We start from the raw sequence: 17,866 nt of genomic DNA on the forward strand, positions 1-17,866 counted from the left end.
TTTTCCGAAACGTAGCGCGAAAAAAAACGAGTGCACAAAAGAAAACAGAGACACTCGTTTTTTCTTATCCTTGTTTTTCGCGCTATGTAAATGCTCCAACTCGCCCAGTTGAGCATACTTGTGCAATCAATATATCCTCTGATCTCCAGTCTGCAGGCTTGCATTTTTGTTTGCTATTTATTAACGTCTTTTCTATCGTCAAAATCGTTCCGCATTGGTTCTATATGGCAGTCTTTAATTGAAAGCGATGGAAAAGCTATAAGATTTTGTTCCCCATCGGAATTTGCAACCATTATCTTCAATATTACCTTAGAATATTCCAATGTTCAAAATTTTTCTCCAAGAATGCTGGACATAAATGCGCACGTATCCTGCTGGTGTCCTTCAACGTTTAAAAAAAAACTACATTAGAACTGAAAATTGCTTCGAGAACTAATGTGAGCAGTTCACTGAAGGAGAAAGCTTAAAAGGTCAAACAAAATTTAAACTTTTTTTTTTTCGTGATGAATTCGGCTCCGTCGAACTGTACACATGCGCTTGAAAAAAACAAAAAATCCAGACCACCAAGGAAGCCTATTAATGAAAGGCCATTTTTACCAGCACTTCTGACAGATAACCTCGGCTGGCGTGCCGACATGCGAGTATATGGCTAATTTTTCGACTTGTCAATCGAGAAGAGCGGCATTTTCTGCAAAATAATTTGATGTTATATTTGAACGTTGGTCTCAATATATTGTGCTCATTACCACTGCTTATATTAAGATGAAGTTTTTACCGCCTTGCAAGCCTTATCGTCATCGTGATTTTCGTATAATGACTTTAAATGTGGACGTGTAGCACCAACTTCGAAAATATTGGCATTAACAAACTTCAGGCCCTAAGCATTAACTGCAATTTCTTTTGCGCGTGTGGCTCGGGAATTAGAATGGGCTGATATGCCCATAAAGTTCACCAGAAATCTCAGAGGACCAGGAGTTTCTGAGAGGGGATATATTACTAGTTTTACCTCTTGACGCGTGAAAGAGCCGCTAATAACGAAACAAGCCGTAGCAGATCACGCCTCGTGTTAAACTGCAGCACACTCTCGAGAGTGCACGCTATGCTCTTCATCAACTTCCATCTGGGCGCAAGTCACGAAAGGAAGGGAAACGCGCTTTCAATTGCGCGTTCAGATACGTGGCCTTGGTGTCCCGCTGCAAAAATCTGCTTTCACACAATATTTCGTGGCTAGCAGCGCTAAACAGCCAGAATTTTTTAATTTTTTTTTGGCTGAAATGGAACTCGGAGAACCCTCGGCCGACTTTCCATTCAGCGCGATGTGATCTGGGCTCTTACCACTAAGTCGATTCCACATGTCTTCGTGGTCGGTCTTCAGTTTGGCTCACTCCGTTTTTCCGCCGAAGTAAAGAGCAATGCGGAACACAAATTGTTTGCTTACGAAGCACAGAGTTTGTTTTGTTTGCATGGTATATCACGTTCGCGTGGCAGTGCTTCACTTTACGGTAATTTTACTTATTTCGTCGTCTTTCACTGTGATTCCACCAAACACAGATACTGGAAATGTAATTCCTATCACGCGTCAAATTTGCTTTCTGCTGACACCGCCATTCCAGTCCCAAGTACACAAAGATGGGGAACAAAGATAAAGGCAGGAAATATAAGTTTGAGCTCAGTTTGTTTATCACAGAAAGCTGTTTTCACTCCAAGCTTCCGGAGTTTCTTTTGTTGTTGATGTTCGCTTGTAATGTTTCTTGCTCTCGTTTTGTGGAATGCAAGCTCCAGTCGGGAGTTTTAGTGCTGCCAACGTACAGAATTCCGCTCTTGTCCTGTATCGACACATGCTCCTCCTCTCTGCATGCACAGGTACTTGCGCGGATGCAGCGGGGGAAGAAGAGGAGGAAACCTTTTATTTCTATTTACAGTGAGAGGTCGATGGGGCGAGCTGGAAGGGCACGCCCCTTACAAACACTAGGAGGGATCTCTAGTCCGGGATCCCTGTAGCTTCCGCAGCGGCCCGGGCTCTAGCTACCAATGCCTATTGGGCATGGAGTTCGGAGCAGCCGCGCAGGGCAGCTTCCCAGTCCTCTCGAGTGGAGTGGAGGTGTGGTGGGTAAGCAGGATTGGAAGTTTTGATAAAGAGAAGTTCTCTCCCTAAAGGTGGTGGCCGGATTGAAATTGAATTCCGGATCTGGGTGCTGTTGAGGCGATGCCTGGTGAGTAAGCCCGAGGGCGGCAGCGTCGGCTGCCTCGTTCCCCTCAAGACCCGCATGAGCCGGAACCAACAAGATGGTACGACGGGTCGGAAACCCTGTATACTGGCATGCGCACAGTATTTTGAAAGCACGGTCTGGAATATATCCTTACTCAATATTGCGGCAGGCGCCCTTGGAGTCCGTGATAATGACTCGGGACTCTGCATCTGCCGCAGCCAGTGCAATGGCGATCAATTCCGCAAATGTAATGTTTGGGGCACGGAAAGTAAGGCCCTGAACTGTAGTGTTTTGATGGATGACGGCCGTCGTGTAACAACTCCCATGGTGTGGGCCGGCCGCATCCACATAGAAGACACCTGGCTTATGGCCATATTGTTGAGAAATAGCCTCCGCCCGCACGAGACAGCGGCCATCATGGGTGTCTGCAGCCATGTTCTTCGGAAGGGGTCGCACCTGGAGTGCAAAGCGCCAGGCTTCAGGGATGCGGACCCGTTCTTCTGTCTGTGTTGCGTAGGATATGTGTAAGCGGGTCAGAAGGCGGCTCCCCGCAGGTGTTTTGCTCAGGTGCAAGTATTGATTGATTGCTAAGATGAGCTTCTCGTAGCTCCCCAAACGTGTTGGTCATCCCCAGACCGAGGGTGCGCACCGCCGGACGGGAGAGCACTTGTGCAACGCACGTTTTTTGCACAATTACTTTCTTTTCAAACGGCTCCCGAGGCTCCTGAAAGTTTAGTTCACAGGGTCAGCCACACTCATACGAGCGCGGTTCTCCTACCTCGTCCCTGGAAGGCGTAGGCTTGCCATTCGATTTCGGTGAAAGTGACTGGGTTTCTGTTTTCGACGGCGCTCCAGTCAGCAGTGATTCTGCATCCGATTGCTTCTTGGTCCCTTTTTCTCTCTATCTCCTAAATTGTCTCACTCTGTCTCTCTACTTCCCTTTGGTACTTTCGATGCCCCACAACTCGCACGCTGTTTGAGGAAGAAGGGAAGAAGTCGGAGTACGTCAAGAGTTGTGGCGTCCAGGGGAGCCAAATTACAGGGCTGCATCGTTTCCTAGCTGGGTTAGGGAGTGTGAAAGTGGAGGCACTGCTCCTTTCTCGACTGGGCCCGAGGAATGCCATTCATTGAGGCACGTCGCGAACTGTTCCTGCATCAGCGTTCGCTCTTTGAGGTGACCGGTATGCGCCTGAGGAGCCATGGTTTCCCTGCTTTTCATAGAGGCTGGGCATTCGAGCTTTTGAAGCAATACATTGCTGGCTCTGGCATTAACTGCATGCCTATCTGGACTGTAGTTAACTACTAGATGGTGAATTTTGCGTTTATCATGCGTAAACTAATAATGTGTTATGGCACAACAATGCTTTGGATTGATGGCTGTCAGCTGTTTTCTTCGCTAAGTGCTGTTTTCCAGAGAGCAGCTCTTTGGCGCCCGTTTCTGCGTTTCGCGGCGTCGTTGTCGCCGTTGTAACCAGCAGTGGACACCTTAGTCGCTCTTTAAGCTGCGAAGCCAATGGAGCGGGTGTTTGGAAAGCAAAGGAAAGCGTATAACTACCCTCTTGTAACAGTGGACGCGTCAATCGTGCGTTAAGCTACGTGGTGGAAGTGACAGGTGTGCGCGGCATGCGTTGATATTGACAGCGTCGTGTCATTTTAAGGAAAGGAAGTGCGCATAACTGGCTCCCTGGGTCAGTGGACGCCTGAACCTCGCTTATAGGTACGTGGGGTGTTGGGAGAGAGGTGTGGGCTGCAGGCACTGACAACGTTGTGCCAGAAACGCAGCGCTGAAGCCATAGGCCGTCGGCGTTTATTGTGTTCATTGGCGTCGAGAACGTTTTACACTTCGATCATTTTAAGGAAAGAAATGGGCGCACAACTGGCCCCCTGGGTTAGGGGGTGCCTGAATCGCGCTTACAGGTATGTGGGGTGATGAGAGAGAGATGTGGGCTGCATGCGTTAGCGCTGATAGCGGTGAAAGAACTCTCGCGGTCAACCATTAACAACCGCCTGCCAAGGTGGCAGGCTGGGTGAGGACTTTGATGTACATATGAAGACAAAGAGCAATTTCTTTCCACTTATGCGGGAGAATATCCCGTTCCTCTCGCTCGTAGCGCCTCCCACGGCTGTGACAACCTCGCGAAATACTTGCGTAGACCTCGTCTTTGAGAACCAGGCATTGGTGCAGCAAGTCGAGCATTTAAACATTGCTCCGACCACAAAGCTTCCTTCATGACAATGAAGAAAAATTAGTGGAGTGTTTCTTAAAGAAGAAAAATGTGTGAAAAATAGCAAGTTGTCTTTTATGGTACATATATATGTTGCTCGAATTCCTCGCCTCAGTCTATGAAAAAGCTGGAACAGCTGATGAGCTGCGCTCAAATTTCGCATTAGGAAGTAACGTTATCGTCGGAAATTATTATTTTTCAGTGAGGCGAAATTAATCTGGCAAAATGATCGAGGGTAAGGGGTTGCTATTAATGGGTTTCTGAGGAAAGGAAATGGCGCAGTAACTTTCCCACTTCTCTGTGGACGTCAACTGCTCGGTAAGGAAACGAGGAAGGTGAGAGTGAAAGAAGAAAGAGAGAAATAGGTGGTGGTGGTGGAAACTTTTATTGCCAATGATGTAAATCGTGGGGGCGAAGCCTCCTACATGACACTTGGATTCCTCCTCAATGTGAGGAGGAGGCACCCTTACAACACGAAGGATAGCACCTGGAGCGCAATCCTTCTGTGAGCGTGCCGTAGTGGAGGCCTCCGGAATAGCTTCAACCACCTAGGAATCTTTAAAGTGCACTTACATCGCACAGGACACGGGCTCCTTTTGATTTGCTAGGCAAAGCAATGACATGGAAATTGCGAGAGAAGGGGAAGGGGGGGGGGGAGGAGGATGCATCTGGGCCCCAACATACGCCCCCCCCCCCCCCCCCCCCCCCCCCTTGGCTACATGATGCCACGCCTGCCTGCCATGCCTGCCAGAGAGCTAAAGGAGCTCATCGCTGCACCTTACCGGTATATAAGGGGCCCTCACACTACAGGTAACCACTCTTCAAGGTGGCGCAGTGGCTAAGGCGTTACGCGACTGCGTTGGGCAGGTGCACGGGCTAGTAACCCGGCCTCGGAGACTGCACCCAGGTTGGAGAATGGGTGCGAAAACGCCCGTGTACTATACGGGTACACGTACTACAAAGGGAAGGCTTCCGTAGGTCTCCACTGCGGAAATAGAACATTTCGTAACAAAAATATAAATAACATAAGTAGAAAGAACAAAACTGTAACTGTAAGAAAATATAGCTAATTAAAATAAAACTAATAACACTGAAAATGTAAAATAAAATATGTAATGTAAAATAAAAAAAAATAATAGTACTACAACTGTGAAATAAAATATATAATGTAATTAATAATTTCAGAATAGTGTATAACAGTGATCGCTTACCGCGGCCGCTAATGCGCATGCGCAGATCTGCGCGTGCGCATTGGCGGCTTGCGGCCGCGGTAAGCTGAAGGTGGAGGGTGGGTGGGCGTTTAAGCTCGCAGGCGTTATATAAATTTTTTCTTTGAAGTCACGGTGACGTCATTTAGGATTTTTGAACGCAGCTCTTTCGTGCCCGTTTCTGAGTTTCGCGGCGTCGCCGTCGCCGTTGCCGTTGCTGTTGTCCGTTGTAACCAGCAGTGGACACCATAGTTGCGCTTTAAGCTGCGAAAGCAATAGAGCGGGAGCTTGGAAAGCATAGGAAAGGCACATAACTGCCCTCTTGGAGCAGAGGACACCTCAGTCGTGCTTTAAGCTATGTGGCGGTAGCGACAGATGTGTGCTATATGCGTTGTCATTGACAACGTTGTGCCATTTTAAGTTTTACACTCCGATCGTTTTAAGGAAGGGCGCATAACTGTCTACCTGGGTCAGCGGACGCCTGAATCGCGCTTATAGGTACGTGGGGGGATGAGAGAGTGATGTGGGCGGCATGGGTTAGCGCTGACAACAGTTAGCAACCTCTCGCGACCAACCATTAATTGCCATCTGCCAGGGTGGCAGGGTTCGTGGGGACTTTGCATATAAAGACAAACAGGAATTTCTGACCACTTATGCGGGGGAACATCCTGTTCCTCGCTCGTAACGCCTCCCACGGCTGTGACAACCTCGCGAAATACTTGCGCAGACCTCGTCTTTCAGAACCAGGCATTGGTGCAGCAAGTAAAACATTGTCACAAAATTCGGCGCATTTTAAAAACAAACAAAGAAAAACCGCCGCGCGCACGGCGTCTCGCTGGCGCGAGCCCAACGGGAGAGAGGGAAAGCCCCCGCCAAGCGCGTGCCTCTCTCTCCACCGCCACGGCATGCGCCGAAGGAATGTGTCATCCACGCCGAAGATTCTCGAACATGCGAGTCGGTTCTACAGCTGACGGGGGGAAAGGGCGTAGCCTTGCGTGCACTAAGACACGTCCCCCTCGCCAGTCGGCGTCGGCGCCACTCAAGAACACGCTCGAAACTTCGAGATGCGACCCCCGACCTCTGACCAATGGGGACGCGCGGCCGGTGAGAAGAGGAAAGGGAGACAGCACTGCCAATGCTTCGTGTATGTGCGCGCCTACTTTGGCGCGTAGAACAAACAGACGTGAGAGCGAGCCTATAAAAGAAGGACGCTGACAATTTTTTAACTCTCCTCTATCTGCACGTGGCAGCGGTGGTGGCTTGGCTCGAGCCAGTAGCAGGCCCGTGCAATTTCCTCTTCATCCTTCTCTCAGTCACAACAACAACAACAACAACATCAGTCAGTCCGGACCGCCGTTTAAGCTTCGGAGAAGCGCGCCCGTTCGACTCCCGGGGAAAACACCACTCGGCCAGCCACGGACCAACGAGGCAACGTTCGCCAGTCTGCGGGACGGCATCGTCGTGGAACTCTGGTCGTCGGACTGCCGCAGTGCCCGGTGAACAAATTGTGTTTTGTTTGTTTATCTCTCTCTCGTGTGTTAGTGCACTTTAGGTGCAATATTGCCTGTGTATTGTATTCTCTCTCGAGTTTAACTTGCACGCGTTGCATTGTTTTATTAATCACTTTGTATGTGTTTGTACTGGTGATTGTGAAATCCTCTGTATCGTCTCTTTGCTGTATAAACTTTGTTTTGTTTTGTGAACCTTTGGCTCTGACCCATTCTCTGGCTTGCGACCAGCGAAAGCTGGGCACCGAACGCCCAAAAACCTCTTGTCACTTGGTGGCTGGTCTCCGCTGAGCTTGCCACGCTGAGTCGAGGGCATCTCCTTCGAGTCCGAGACCGCTACCCCCACACGCTCTAAGGGTGTCTGGGAGCTTCCCACGTAAAAGTGCGCGAAGTGTGGGTGACAAACATATATCCATCTATTTCTCCGACCACAAAGCTTCCTTCATGACAATCAAGAACTGTTAGTGGAGTGTTTCCTTAAGAAGGAAAAGGCGTGAAAATAACAGGTTGTTTGTAATTGTACATACATTGTCATGCTCGAATTCTTTGCCTCAATCTAACGAAAAGCTGAAACAGCTGATGAACTGCGCTCAAATTTCGCATTAGAAAGTAACGCAATCGTCGGCAACTTTTTTGTTCCCACGTTTTCCTGCACTCTACTCGCAAAATAAAGTGAAAATAAGAGAATTTATGAACGGTGTTATTTATGTTATAGTCAGAGCGTAAAGCGCAATGACAGGACTTGCTTTAAGGAATACTCAAGGTTAGCGCTGTCGCTTTCATTTTTCAATTTCACTTCCATTAATGAAAAAACAAGCTGAATTCAATGCGCTCAATGCCTGGAGCAGAAAAAAAGGTTTAATTTTACGTTGTACTTGAAACTGCACCTTGCGCTCGCTAAAGAATAAAAATAACTATACGCATTTTGCTCTTCTGAACTCTTTATCGCCTGACTTTTTCAGGACTGGCGGGTCTCCTGCAAGCAGCAAAATAACAATGCGCGCTGCATATCACAAGCCAAATGTGGAGCTCCTTCCATCCGAACCCCAGCGCCACAGCCCGCGTTATTAATATCCCAATAACAAAACGAGTACTGCATATATATATATATATATATATATATATATATATTGTAGTGAATTACAATTAACGCGCCTGAACTATTATGAATGCGCCTCAGCTAGGTTGCCTCGATGGCAGACGAAGAAGTTGACGACGAAGTGTGCCGGCGCGCGCGGCTCCAGCTCTCTGGCTGTGTAGACTGACTGTGATTTTGCTGCCGTCCGCTCAGCTGTTTGGCGAACTGTATAGCTGAGGTCACTAGTACGCGAACCCCCTTTCATTTGGTGGAGGTTGCGGTCGTCTGACGCCCTGGACCTTCGCAGCCGTCTTCTCCCGCCGCTCCCAATGCCTAAGGACTCCGTGCCCAGTCCTGCACCACCCACCCCGACCGTTCTGTGCGCTGGAGCGCTGCGGCAGCGTGATCCCGCTTTCTTCAGTGGCACCGGCGACGATGACGTCGAGGATTGGCTGGCATCGTACGAACGGGTGAGCACCCATAACAAGTGGGACGATGCACTCAAACTTAACAACGTCATCTTCTACCTTTCGGACGTTGCGAACCTATGGTTCAGAAACCACGAATCCGACATCCCCATGTGGTCAGCTTTCAAGTCCAATTTTTCTGATGTATTTGGCAGGCCTGCGGTGCGCAAGCTGCGCGCGGAACAACGCCTGCGGAGTCGGGCGCAGCTGCCTGGTGAAAATTTCACCAGCTACATAGAGGACGTTGTGAACCTGTGCACACGAGTTGATGCCTATATGTCTGAGCGCGCCAAGATTGAGAACATTTTGAAAGGAATCGACGACGATGCGTTCCAGATGCTTCTGGCACGCAATCCCACCACAGTCGCCGAAGTCATTACTCATTGCCAGAACTTTGACGAACTTCGGAAGCGACGCATCCTCACCCGTTCTCCGCTCTCGCAGCAGGAATCGCTTGCTTCCCTCACATCTGACACCGACCCGGCGCAACTGTCACCGCAGATAAAGCAGTTTGTTCGGGAGGAAGTCGCGCGTCAGCTGTCGTTGATGCCCTCCAGTCACGACGCTGCGACTCCTCTGGTGGCGCCATTGCAGGAGGTCATCCGCCATGAAGTTGCCGAGGCTATTCCTACTGCACATCCAGTCCCTTCGGTTGCTCCCTTAACCTACGCCGAGGCTCAGTATCCCCAACCATCTCCTATACCCGCCCGGATGACCTACGCAGAAGCAGCGGCGCGCTCCGTGCCCCTGACTGTTCCACCTCGTCAGCCCGTCCTGCGCCCCGCCCCGTCTCTACGACCAGCCCCGGTTTCTTCGCCGTCTCCGCAGCGGCTTTACAACCCTTGGCGCACATCGGATAACCGACCCATCTGTTACTCCTGTGGGTACGCGGGACATGTCGCCCGCCACTGTCGCCGTCGCATGGTGGCATCGCCGACCATCTCAACCCCTGTGCATCCATCCCAGATGTTTTATTCGGCTTCTCCATCCTCGCCGCTAGACGCGTACGCCCCCGACCGTCGTGCTTACGAGACCCGACGTTCTCCATCACCGCGCCGTCGCTCACTGTCACCAATGCGCCGTCGCCCTCCCTCCGCTGAAGAGGGAAACTAAGATCCGCAGTTCCGGAGGCAAGAACTGCGCGCTGTTCGAAAAGCTCAAGGCCTCCGTTTTCCCCACGCAACGTTCTTCAGGTCATCGTCGACGGACTGCCGGTACATGCGCTTATCGACACGGGTGCCTCAGTATCAGTGATTCACGAAAAACTCTGCCGCCGCTTGCGCAAAGTCACGACGCCATTTACGGGTCTCTCGCTCCGCACCGCTAGTGAACAGTGCATTGCCCCTCTCGCCTCGTGCACAGCGCGAGTCATCATTGAAGATATATTGTATTCAGTCGAATTGTTGGTGCTGTCCTCATGCTCACATGACATAATTCTCGGGTGGGACTTTCTGTCACACAACAACGCCGTCATCGATTGCGCCCGCGCTGAAGTTGAATTTTCCCCTTTGTTTGACGAGATTACTACTGAAACCTCTGCCCCCTTGCCACTCAAGGTCACTATCGCTGAAGATGTTGAAGTAGCGCCGGGAGCATCTGCCCTTGTTTCCCTGTCGTGCCGTGCCGCGTCGGATGACACCGTTTTATTTACGCCGTCTGCTTCCTTTGTACTCCGGAAGAACCTGCCGCTACCATCTGCTGTCCTCGATGTTCGGCGGGGTGTCACGAAGATGCTGCTCTACAATCCATCCTCGTGTGCCCTTACCCTGCTACCTGGTGAGTCCCCTGGCTGCATTCAACCTGTCTGCCTTCTCTCTGCCCTTAATGTCCACGAGGCAGCCAGCGGTCCCTCTCTAAACGCCATGCATTCCGAGCTCGCTACTGAACCTGAGCCTGACGAACTTTTCCGCGCCGCCATCGACGATACTCTTCCGTCCACCTACCGTCAGCAGCTTTCAGCCCTTCTCCACACTTTCCGCTTCGCTTTCGATGCAGCCCATCAGCCTTTAGGCCGTACATCAACCGTGGCTCATCGCATTGAGACCGGCTCCCACCCGCCTTTTCGGCAGCGCCCCTATCGCGTGTCTGCGGCTGAGCGTCAAGTGATAAGTGAGCACGTTGAAGACATGCTGCACCGTGGCGTCATCCGTCCCTCTCACAGCCCTTGGTCTTCTCCGGTGGTGCTGGTCAAGAAGAAAGACGGTTCTATCAGATTTTGTGTCGATTACCGGCGACTGAACAAAATTACCCACAAAGACAATTATCCGCTTCCCCGCATCGATGACGCTCTTGACTGTCTTCAAGGCGCCGAATACTTCTCCTCTCTTGACTTGCGTTCGGGCTACTGGCAGGTCCCGATGGCTGCCGCTGACCGTGAGAAGACCGCATTCGTTACCCCCGACGGCCTTTACGAGTTCACCGTTATGCCATTCGGCCTGTGCAACGCGCCAGCTACATTCGAAAGAATGATGGATAACGTCTTACGGAAGCTGAAGTGGCATACGTGCCTCTGTTACTTGGACGATATCGTTGTCTTTTCGGTAGATTTTTCCACTCACCTCACGCGCCTGCAGCAGGTTCTGACTTGCCTCACCGACGCCGGCCTACAGCTTAATCTGAAGAAGTGCCACTTCGGCGCCCGGCAGCTAACCATCTTGGGTCACATTGTATCTAAGGAAGGCGTTCTCCCCGACCCGGCCAAACTTCGCGCTGTTGCGGAGTTTCCCAAGCCGACAACAATGAAGCAGCTTCGGAGCTTTATCGGTCTGTGCTCCTATTTTCGGCGCTTCGTCCGCAATTTTGCGTCGATCATTGCGCCACTCACGAAACTGCTTGGAACAGACAACCACCTGTCCGCTTGGTCCCCCGAATGCGAAGACGCGTTCACCACACTGCGCCGTCTTCTTACCTCGCCGCCCATACTTCGCCACTACGATCCGAGAGCCCCTACCGAGGTGCATACTGACGCAAGTGGCGTCGGCCTCGGAGCTGTCCTGACTCAGCGGAAAGATGGTTATGAGGAATACGTCGTGGCGTATGCGAGTCGGGTGCTCAGCAAGGCTGAATGCAACTATTCCGTTACGGAGAAGGAATGTTTAGCGATCGTCTGGGCACTCATGAAATTTCGACCCTATCTGTACGGCCGCCAGTTTGATGTCGTCACGGACCATCACGCGCTTTGCTGGTTGTCGTCTCTTAAAGACCCGGCCGGCCGCCTCGCCAGGTGGGCTCTCCGCCTTCAGGAGTTCGACATCCGCGTTGTATATCGCTCTGGCCGTAGGCACATGGACGCCGACGCTCTATCTCGATCTCCTCTGCCCACCGCCGCTGCATGCTCATCCGTGCCTGAACCCGTCCTCTCGCCTCTTACCGCCTCTGATATGCTTGCGGAACAGCGCAAAGACCCGTGGCTTGCGTCGATCATCGACGTCGTGACCAACGCTCACACTGCTGTGCCTTCGCGCACTCTACGCCGCCAGGCACCACATTTTGCGTTCCGTGATGGCCTGCTCTACCGCCGTAACTACACGCAAGATGGTCGACGGTGGCTCCTCGCGATACCTCGCCATTTACGTTCTGAGATCTGTGCCTCGTTTCACGCTGACCCACAATGTGCCCACGCCGGTGTGTTGAAGACGTTTCAAAGAATATCTCAGCGTTATTATTGGCGGGGCATGTACGGGTACATTCGCCAATACGTCCGCTCCTGCATCGCCTGTCAGCGACGCAAGTCTCCCGCGCCACGTACGAGCGGCCCTTTGCAGCCATTGCCGTGCCCGGCTCGCCCATTCGATCGTGTTGGAGTCGACCTCTACGGCCCGCTGCCCTACACGTTATCTGGGAACCGCTGGATAATTGTTGGCGTCGACCACCTAACCCGATATGCAGAGACCGCCGCCCTACCCGCTGCCACTGCTCGTGACGTTGCCCACTTCCTGCTGCACAATTTTGTTCTCCGCCATGGTGCGCCGCGCGAGTTGCTCAGTGATCGAGGCCGTGTCTTTCTTTCGGACGTGGTGGAAGCCCTCCTCAGAGAGTGTCGCATCATTCATCGGACCACCACTGCCTACCACCCTCAAACTAACGGGCTGACTGAGCGCTTTAATCGCACTCTCGGCGATATGCTCACCATGTACGTCTCGTCAGATCAGTCTAACTGGGACTCTGTGCTGCCTTTTGTGACGTACGCATACAATACCGCCACCCAGTCAACCACCGGATTTTCCCCTTTCTACCTGTTGTATGGCCGTGAGCCGTCCTCCACAATGGACACGGTTTTGCCGTACACTCCGGACGCCTCCGAATGCACGCCCCTTTCCGAACTCGCCAAGCACGCCGAGGAATGTCGCCAACTGGCCCGTTCTTTCACCTCGGACTCCCAAGGTCGCCGAAAGCATGAACACGATGCCCATCAAACCGCGCACGCTTTCTCTCCAGGTTCATTAGTTTGGCTTTGGGTCCCCTCCACTACACCAGGACAGTCTTCGAAATTTCGCAGAGAACATCATGGCCCTTACCGCGTCGTCGAATCAACATCCCCTGTTAATTATATTGTAGAGCCGCTTACACCCTCTTCGGACTTGCGTCGTCGCGGCCGTGAGCTTGTCCATGTCAGTCGCCTCAAGACTTATTACGACCCGCTCCTCTTGCCAGCGCCATAGGTCGCCAGGATGGCTCCTCTTCCATCCCGGGGCCATTGTAGTGAATTACAATTAACGCGCCTGAACTATTATGAATGCGCCTCAGCTAGGTTGCCTCGATGGCAGACGAAGAAGTTGACGACGAAGTGTGCCGGCGCGCGCGGCTCCAGCTCTCTGGCTGTGTAGACTGACTGTGATTTTGCTGCCGTCCGCTCAGCTGTTTGGCGAACTGTATAGCTGAGGTCACTAGTACGCGAACCCCCTTTCAATATATATATATATATATATATATATATATATATATATATATATATATATATATATATATATATATATATTGTGGTGGACGGAAATTCGAAATACTGTACAAGGAACAAACCGTAAAGAGGACTAACTGATATGAGGCAGCCTTCTATATAGATACCGCACTTGTAGTGTGTAGGGTACTGAAACATCGCCAGCGGAGGGCGGTCTGGTGGCGAACACACTTGCTGGAAGGAAGGGAAGGGAAAACTTTATTTTCACTAATGCTTGTTCCTGCGGTTTGGGGGAATCTTCAGAGACGTCTTGGTTCTACCCCCAGGAGCCTTCTCTGTCCGCCTCTAATCAATGTTCGGTTGCCCTCAGTCCAGGGCTCCGCTGGGCACTGCCGCCCGTTGAACTCGCTGTACCAGACCTTGTTGGTCTTCGCAGCGGTCGCTGGACAGCAGAGTCTCCCACTGCTCCGCACTCGGGTTTTGTATTTTGGGGACCACGTCTATGTTTTGGCAGGCCCATGTGATGTGATAGAGAGTAGGTTTTTCGTCGCACCAGAGACATTTGTCCGTGTATATCGTAGGGTGCATTTTGTTTAGTATATGTAGGTTTGGGAAAGAGCCTGTTTGCAATTGTCTCCAAGTGACAGCTTCCTCTCTGCTGAGAGATTTGTGCGGTGGGGGATATCGCATTCTTCTGGAGACAGGCGCCAACTTCCTGGCGCGCGGACGCTCCAGGCGCATGCCGTTACGTTGCTGGAGCAGACACTCTTCGTCACTAGCCGCCTGAGCGCCCTCACATGGCTCATGCCGGCAGCAATCCACACCATCCCTGCGCGTTCGCGCCCCGCGATTGCTGTGGAAGCGTGGCCGATCAGGCGAGTCGGTAGTTCATGGCGGGGAAGAGTACAATACAGCGGAAACTTTTGAGGACAAAGAAATGACCTCGCTGAGCTGGGGCTAGAACCGACGATGTGAAGTGGCTTTCCGCCGCAAGTTGTTCGGTGTGCAACCTTTCCTATCTTCGATTGTTTGCCTATTTTCTCCATTGCTCGCCGCTTGCTCCTTGCCCCCCAACCTCAGGAACAGTGGACACTCCAAACTGGCAGGAATAAATATCTGGACCTATATATATAAAAAAAAAAACCAGTACAAAAGGACTTTCTTCATGCCTTCGGGACACGAAAATCTGGCCCATCTACCCTCACAAAAGAAAAACAGCGCACTGCTCTAGGCTCGCCCAGCAAAATAACCGACATTTTCATTAAGCCTGCCGACAAAGGTGGAGGTATAGTTATTTTAGACAAAGATGACTACGTTCAGGAGGGCAACATCCAGCATAATAAGTCTAAATTCTATACGAAACCTTCATCAGACTCAACCGCTTAGCAGGAGAACATCATAGCCAGCGCTATGAATACACTGAACGATGGCATTACCACCGCGAGTAAGTAATGCGCTGATGGCAAAAATGTCTCCGCGGGACGCTGCTACATGCTCCTGAAAATACAGAAAGGTAGCTATCCAGGGCGGCCTATTGTTTCTGGCATTTGCACACTCCCAGAACCAACCTCTGATTATGCCCATTTTCTCATCAAACACACACCTCCGAAACATATGTATTGCATGCGCGACAATAACCACTTTATGAAAAAAAATTACCAATGTCACCTTCCCGGATCCCAGTTTCCTAATTACTCTGGACGTGGTGTCACTTTACACCAAAGGACGACGGTCAGGCCATGGTCGGAGCATATAGAGAGTACAAAAGTCGAGCCTCCCCTACTCCAAACACCTTCGAAACACTTGCCAATTTAGTCCTGAAACTTATGAATTGTGAATTCAACAACTCATGTTATCTTCAAACTAGTGGTACAGCTCTGGGGACAAAAACGGTGCCAAATTACGACAACATATTTATTAACAAAACTGAATCAGATTTTCCCTCCTCATTCTCAACCAAGTCAGCCTTCTATAAACGCTTTTATGGATTATATATTCAGAATTTTGACTAAAACCGAGGACGAACTCATGCAGTTTTGGTTCAAGTTGAAGAAAGTACATTGATCACTTGCATTTATGAAAACCCGCATAGAGACGACAGTATCTTCATTTCCACAGCTGCCACCCCCGCCAATGCAAAACTTGAATCCCAAACTCCCCGACCACCAGATTCAAACGAATTTCTTACGATTGGAAGATTTTCAAGAAAATTCTAAATAGACATTCTAAAGATGCAACACTACTTATCTTCTGTAATCAATGATGCCATCAAGAGGGTGCACGTAACAAATCATAATCATGTCTTTGAAGAGCCCCAGCCAACATATCACAGCTGTAATCTCATACAAACCTTCACAAACAACCCCCGAACAGTAACAAAATCGCAAAGAAAAAGACACTTCAGCATCACGAACAAAACTGCCGCCTTTCTAAAAAATTCTCAAGGCTTAGAAGTTAAAGTTGGACGCCTTGTTACATGTAAATTTTGATTTCATACTTTGCCCTCCTTACGAATTAAAATTTTCTACATTTAACGAGACCGTTCTGCATTGCTGCTGATTAGAGTTAGCAGCCATGGCTGAAAAACCTCTCCGTAAAATAATATATTGAAGTCATTTTGTTTCAGTAGAACTTTTTTGACGGGTTAGTTGGTACATTGTCTTGAAAGAATGTCGTACGCCAAAAAAGGACGAAGCAGGAAGGAAACACAGAACAGGAAAGGGGCGCCTCTTTACTGTTCTGTGTTTCCTTTCTGTGTCCTCCTTTTTTGGCGTACGACATTCTTTCATTTTGCTTGTTTGAGTACAGCTTGTTTCACTCCTTTTACATGATAAACTAACATCTTTATATTAATGCGGCTTTTAAAGCAATTTGGTCTCATGGTTAAATCAATCTAGCAAGATAGCTATCAGGTTTCTAATCATTTCGACAAAACCCTTCTGCAATGCCATTCCTAAGGCAAAATAGTTAAATCCTTTGGCTGCATTGTAAACTTATTTTTAGTATGAATCATTGATTTCGTCGTAGGGCGATGTTTTTGTTTTTCTTACAGTCACTGTTTGCAACGAAAGAAGCTACTGCGGAGTAACTCAGCCGCATAATCTCTACTTTGATCATGACAGACCCACGGTCTCACAACAATGATTGGGTTGTCATGGCGTCGGGCTCAGCTCCCAACAACGTGGTAACTTTAAACTCAGAGCAGAAAGACTGCACCGTAAATTGGCTTATAACGGTGTGAGGACGTTCGCGAGACTCATTTCTTAGCGACAGTATGACCTTCCCGTGTTGTAAACGTGCCCACTTCAAAGGTTACAAAACAATAATGCTGAAGTTGTTCCCGCCAGTCTGTCCTGGACATCTAGTCCTTCAAAGAGCCTACTAGTCAGTGTCATATGCCTTTACTATTCAGTGTTTCACCTACGGCCTCCACCGAAAGACCCTCGAGCCGAAGGTCATGATTTTCGTCAGCTTTACATGAAATGCAAGGACTAGAATATGTAACAACCAATGAGCACAGAGGCCTCAAGCTTGTCGCGATGTCTAGTTTGAGAGTCGTGATGGAAAAATCTATTCTTTTTGGGTCGAGGTAGATTCTGGTGGCCAAGTCCGTAAAGTTGAGAGGTATGCACTTTAGTTTACCGCAGCTAAGAACCATCAGCGTTGCTGGTAACTGTCAACGAAAGCGCTGCGATAGTCAACGATTCACTCGGTCTGGCGAAAAAGGAATTGTGCGAGCTAAGTATCTGGTATCTCAGATCTTAAGCCATCACCTTACGTGTGGACATGCAAGTTGTGACCAATAAAATATACCATATGCTCTCACTTCAACGCCTAAATAACCCATCTTGAAGTTCTGTTCTCATTTTTTATGACAGAAGAAAATACAGTGAAAAACGTCAGCCGGCTCATTCCACGTCACCAAGTCGAGGATGGACGGATGTTTCGAAATATTCCGACGACTCGAGTGGCACCTGATGCGCTTCGCAGTCGGAAAATTCATTTTCGTAAAGATAAAAAATACGGCGGGGGTCACAACAGTTTCATTTATCAGCACAGGGTTAGGGCCGAAAATACTGTTCCTCGGATGTCGAACATTCCACAAACTGAAGGAAATGCATAAATAAGCATGCTGTGTCACCAAGCTTTTACAGCCTGGCAAAACTCCGTCTTGGTAGGCAGGCGCCGCCGCGTTGTCTCAGTGGTTATGGGGCTCTGCTGCTGACCCGAAAGACGCGGCTTCGATCCCGGCCGCGGCTGTCGTATTTCAATG

This window comes from Amblyomma mixtum, chromosome 6, assembly GCF_055824585.1.
Source record: "Amblyomma mixtum isolate Tamu chromosome 6, ASM5582458v1, whole genome shotgun sequence".
Classification (NCBI taxonomy): Eukaryota; Metazoa; Arthropoda; class Arachnida; order Ixodida; family Ixodidae; genus Amblyomma; species Amblyomma mixtum.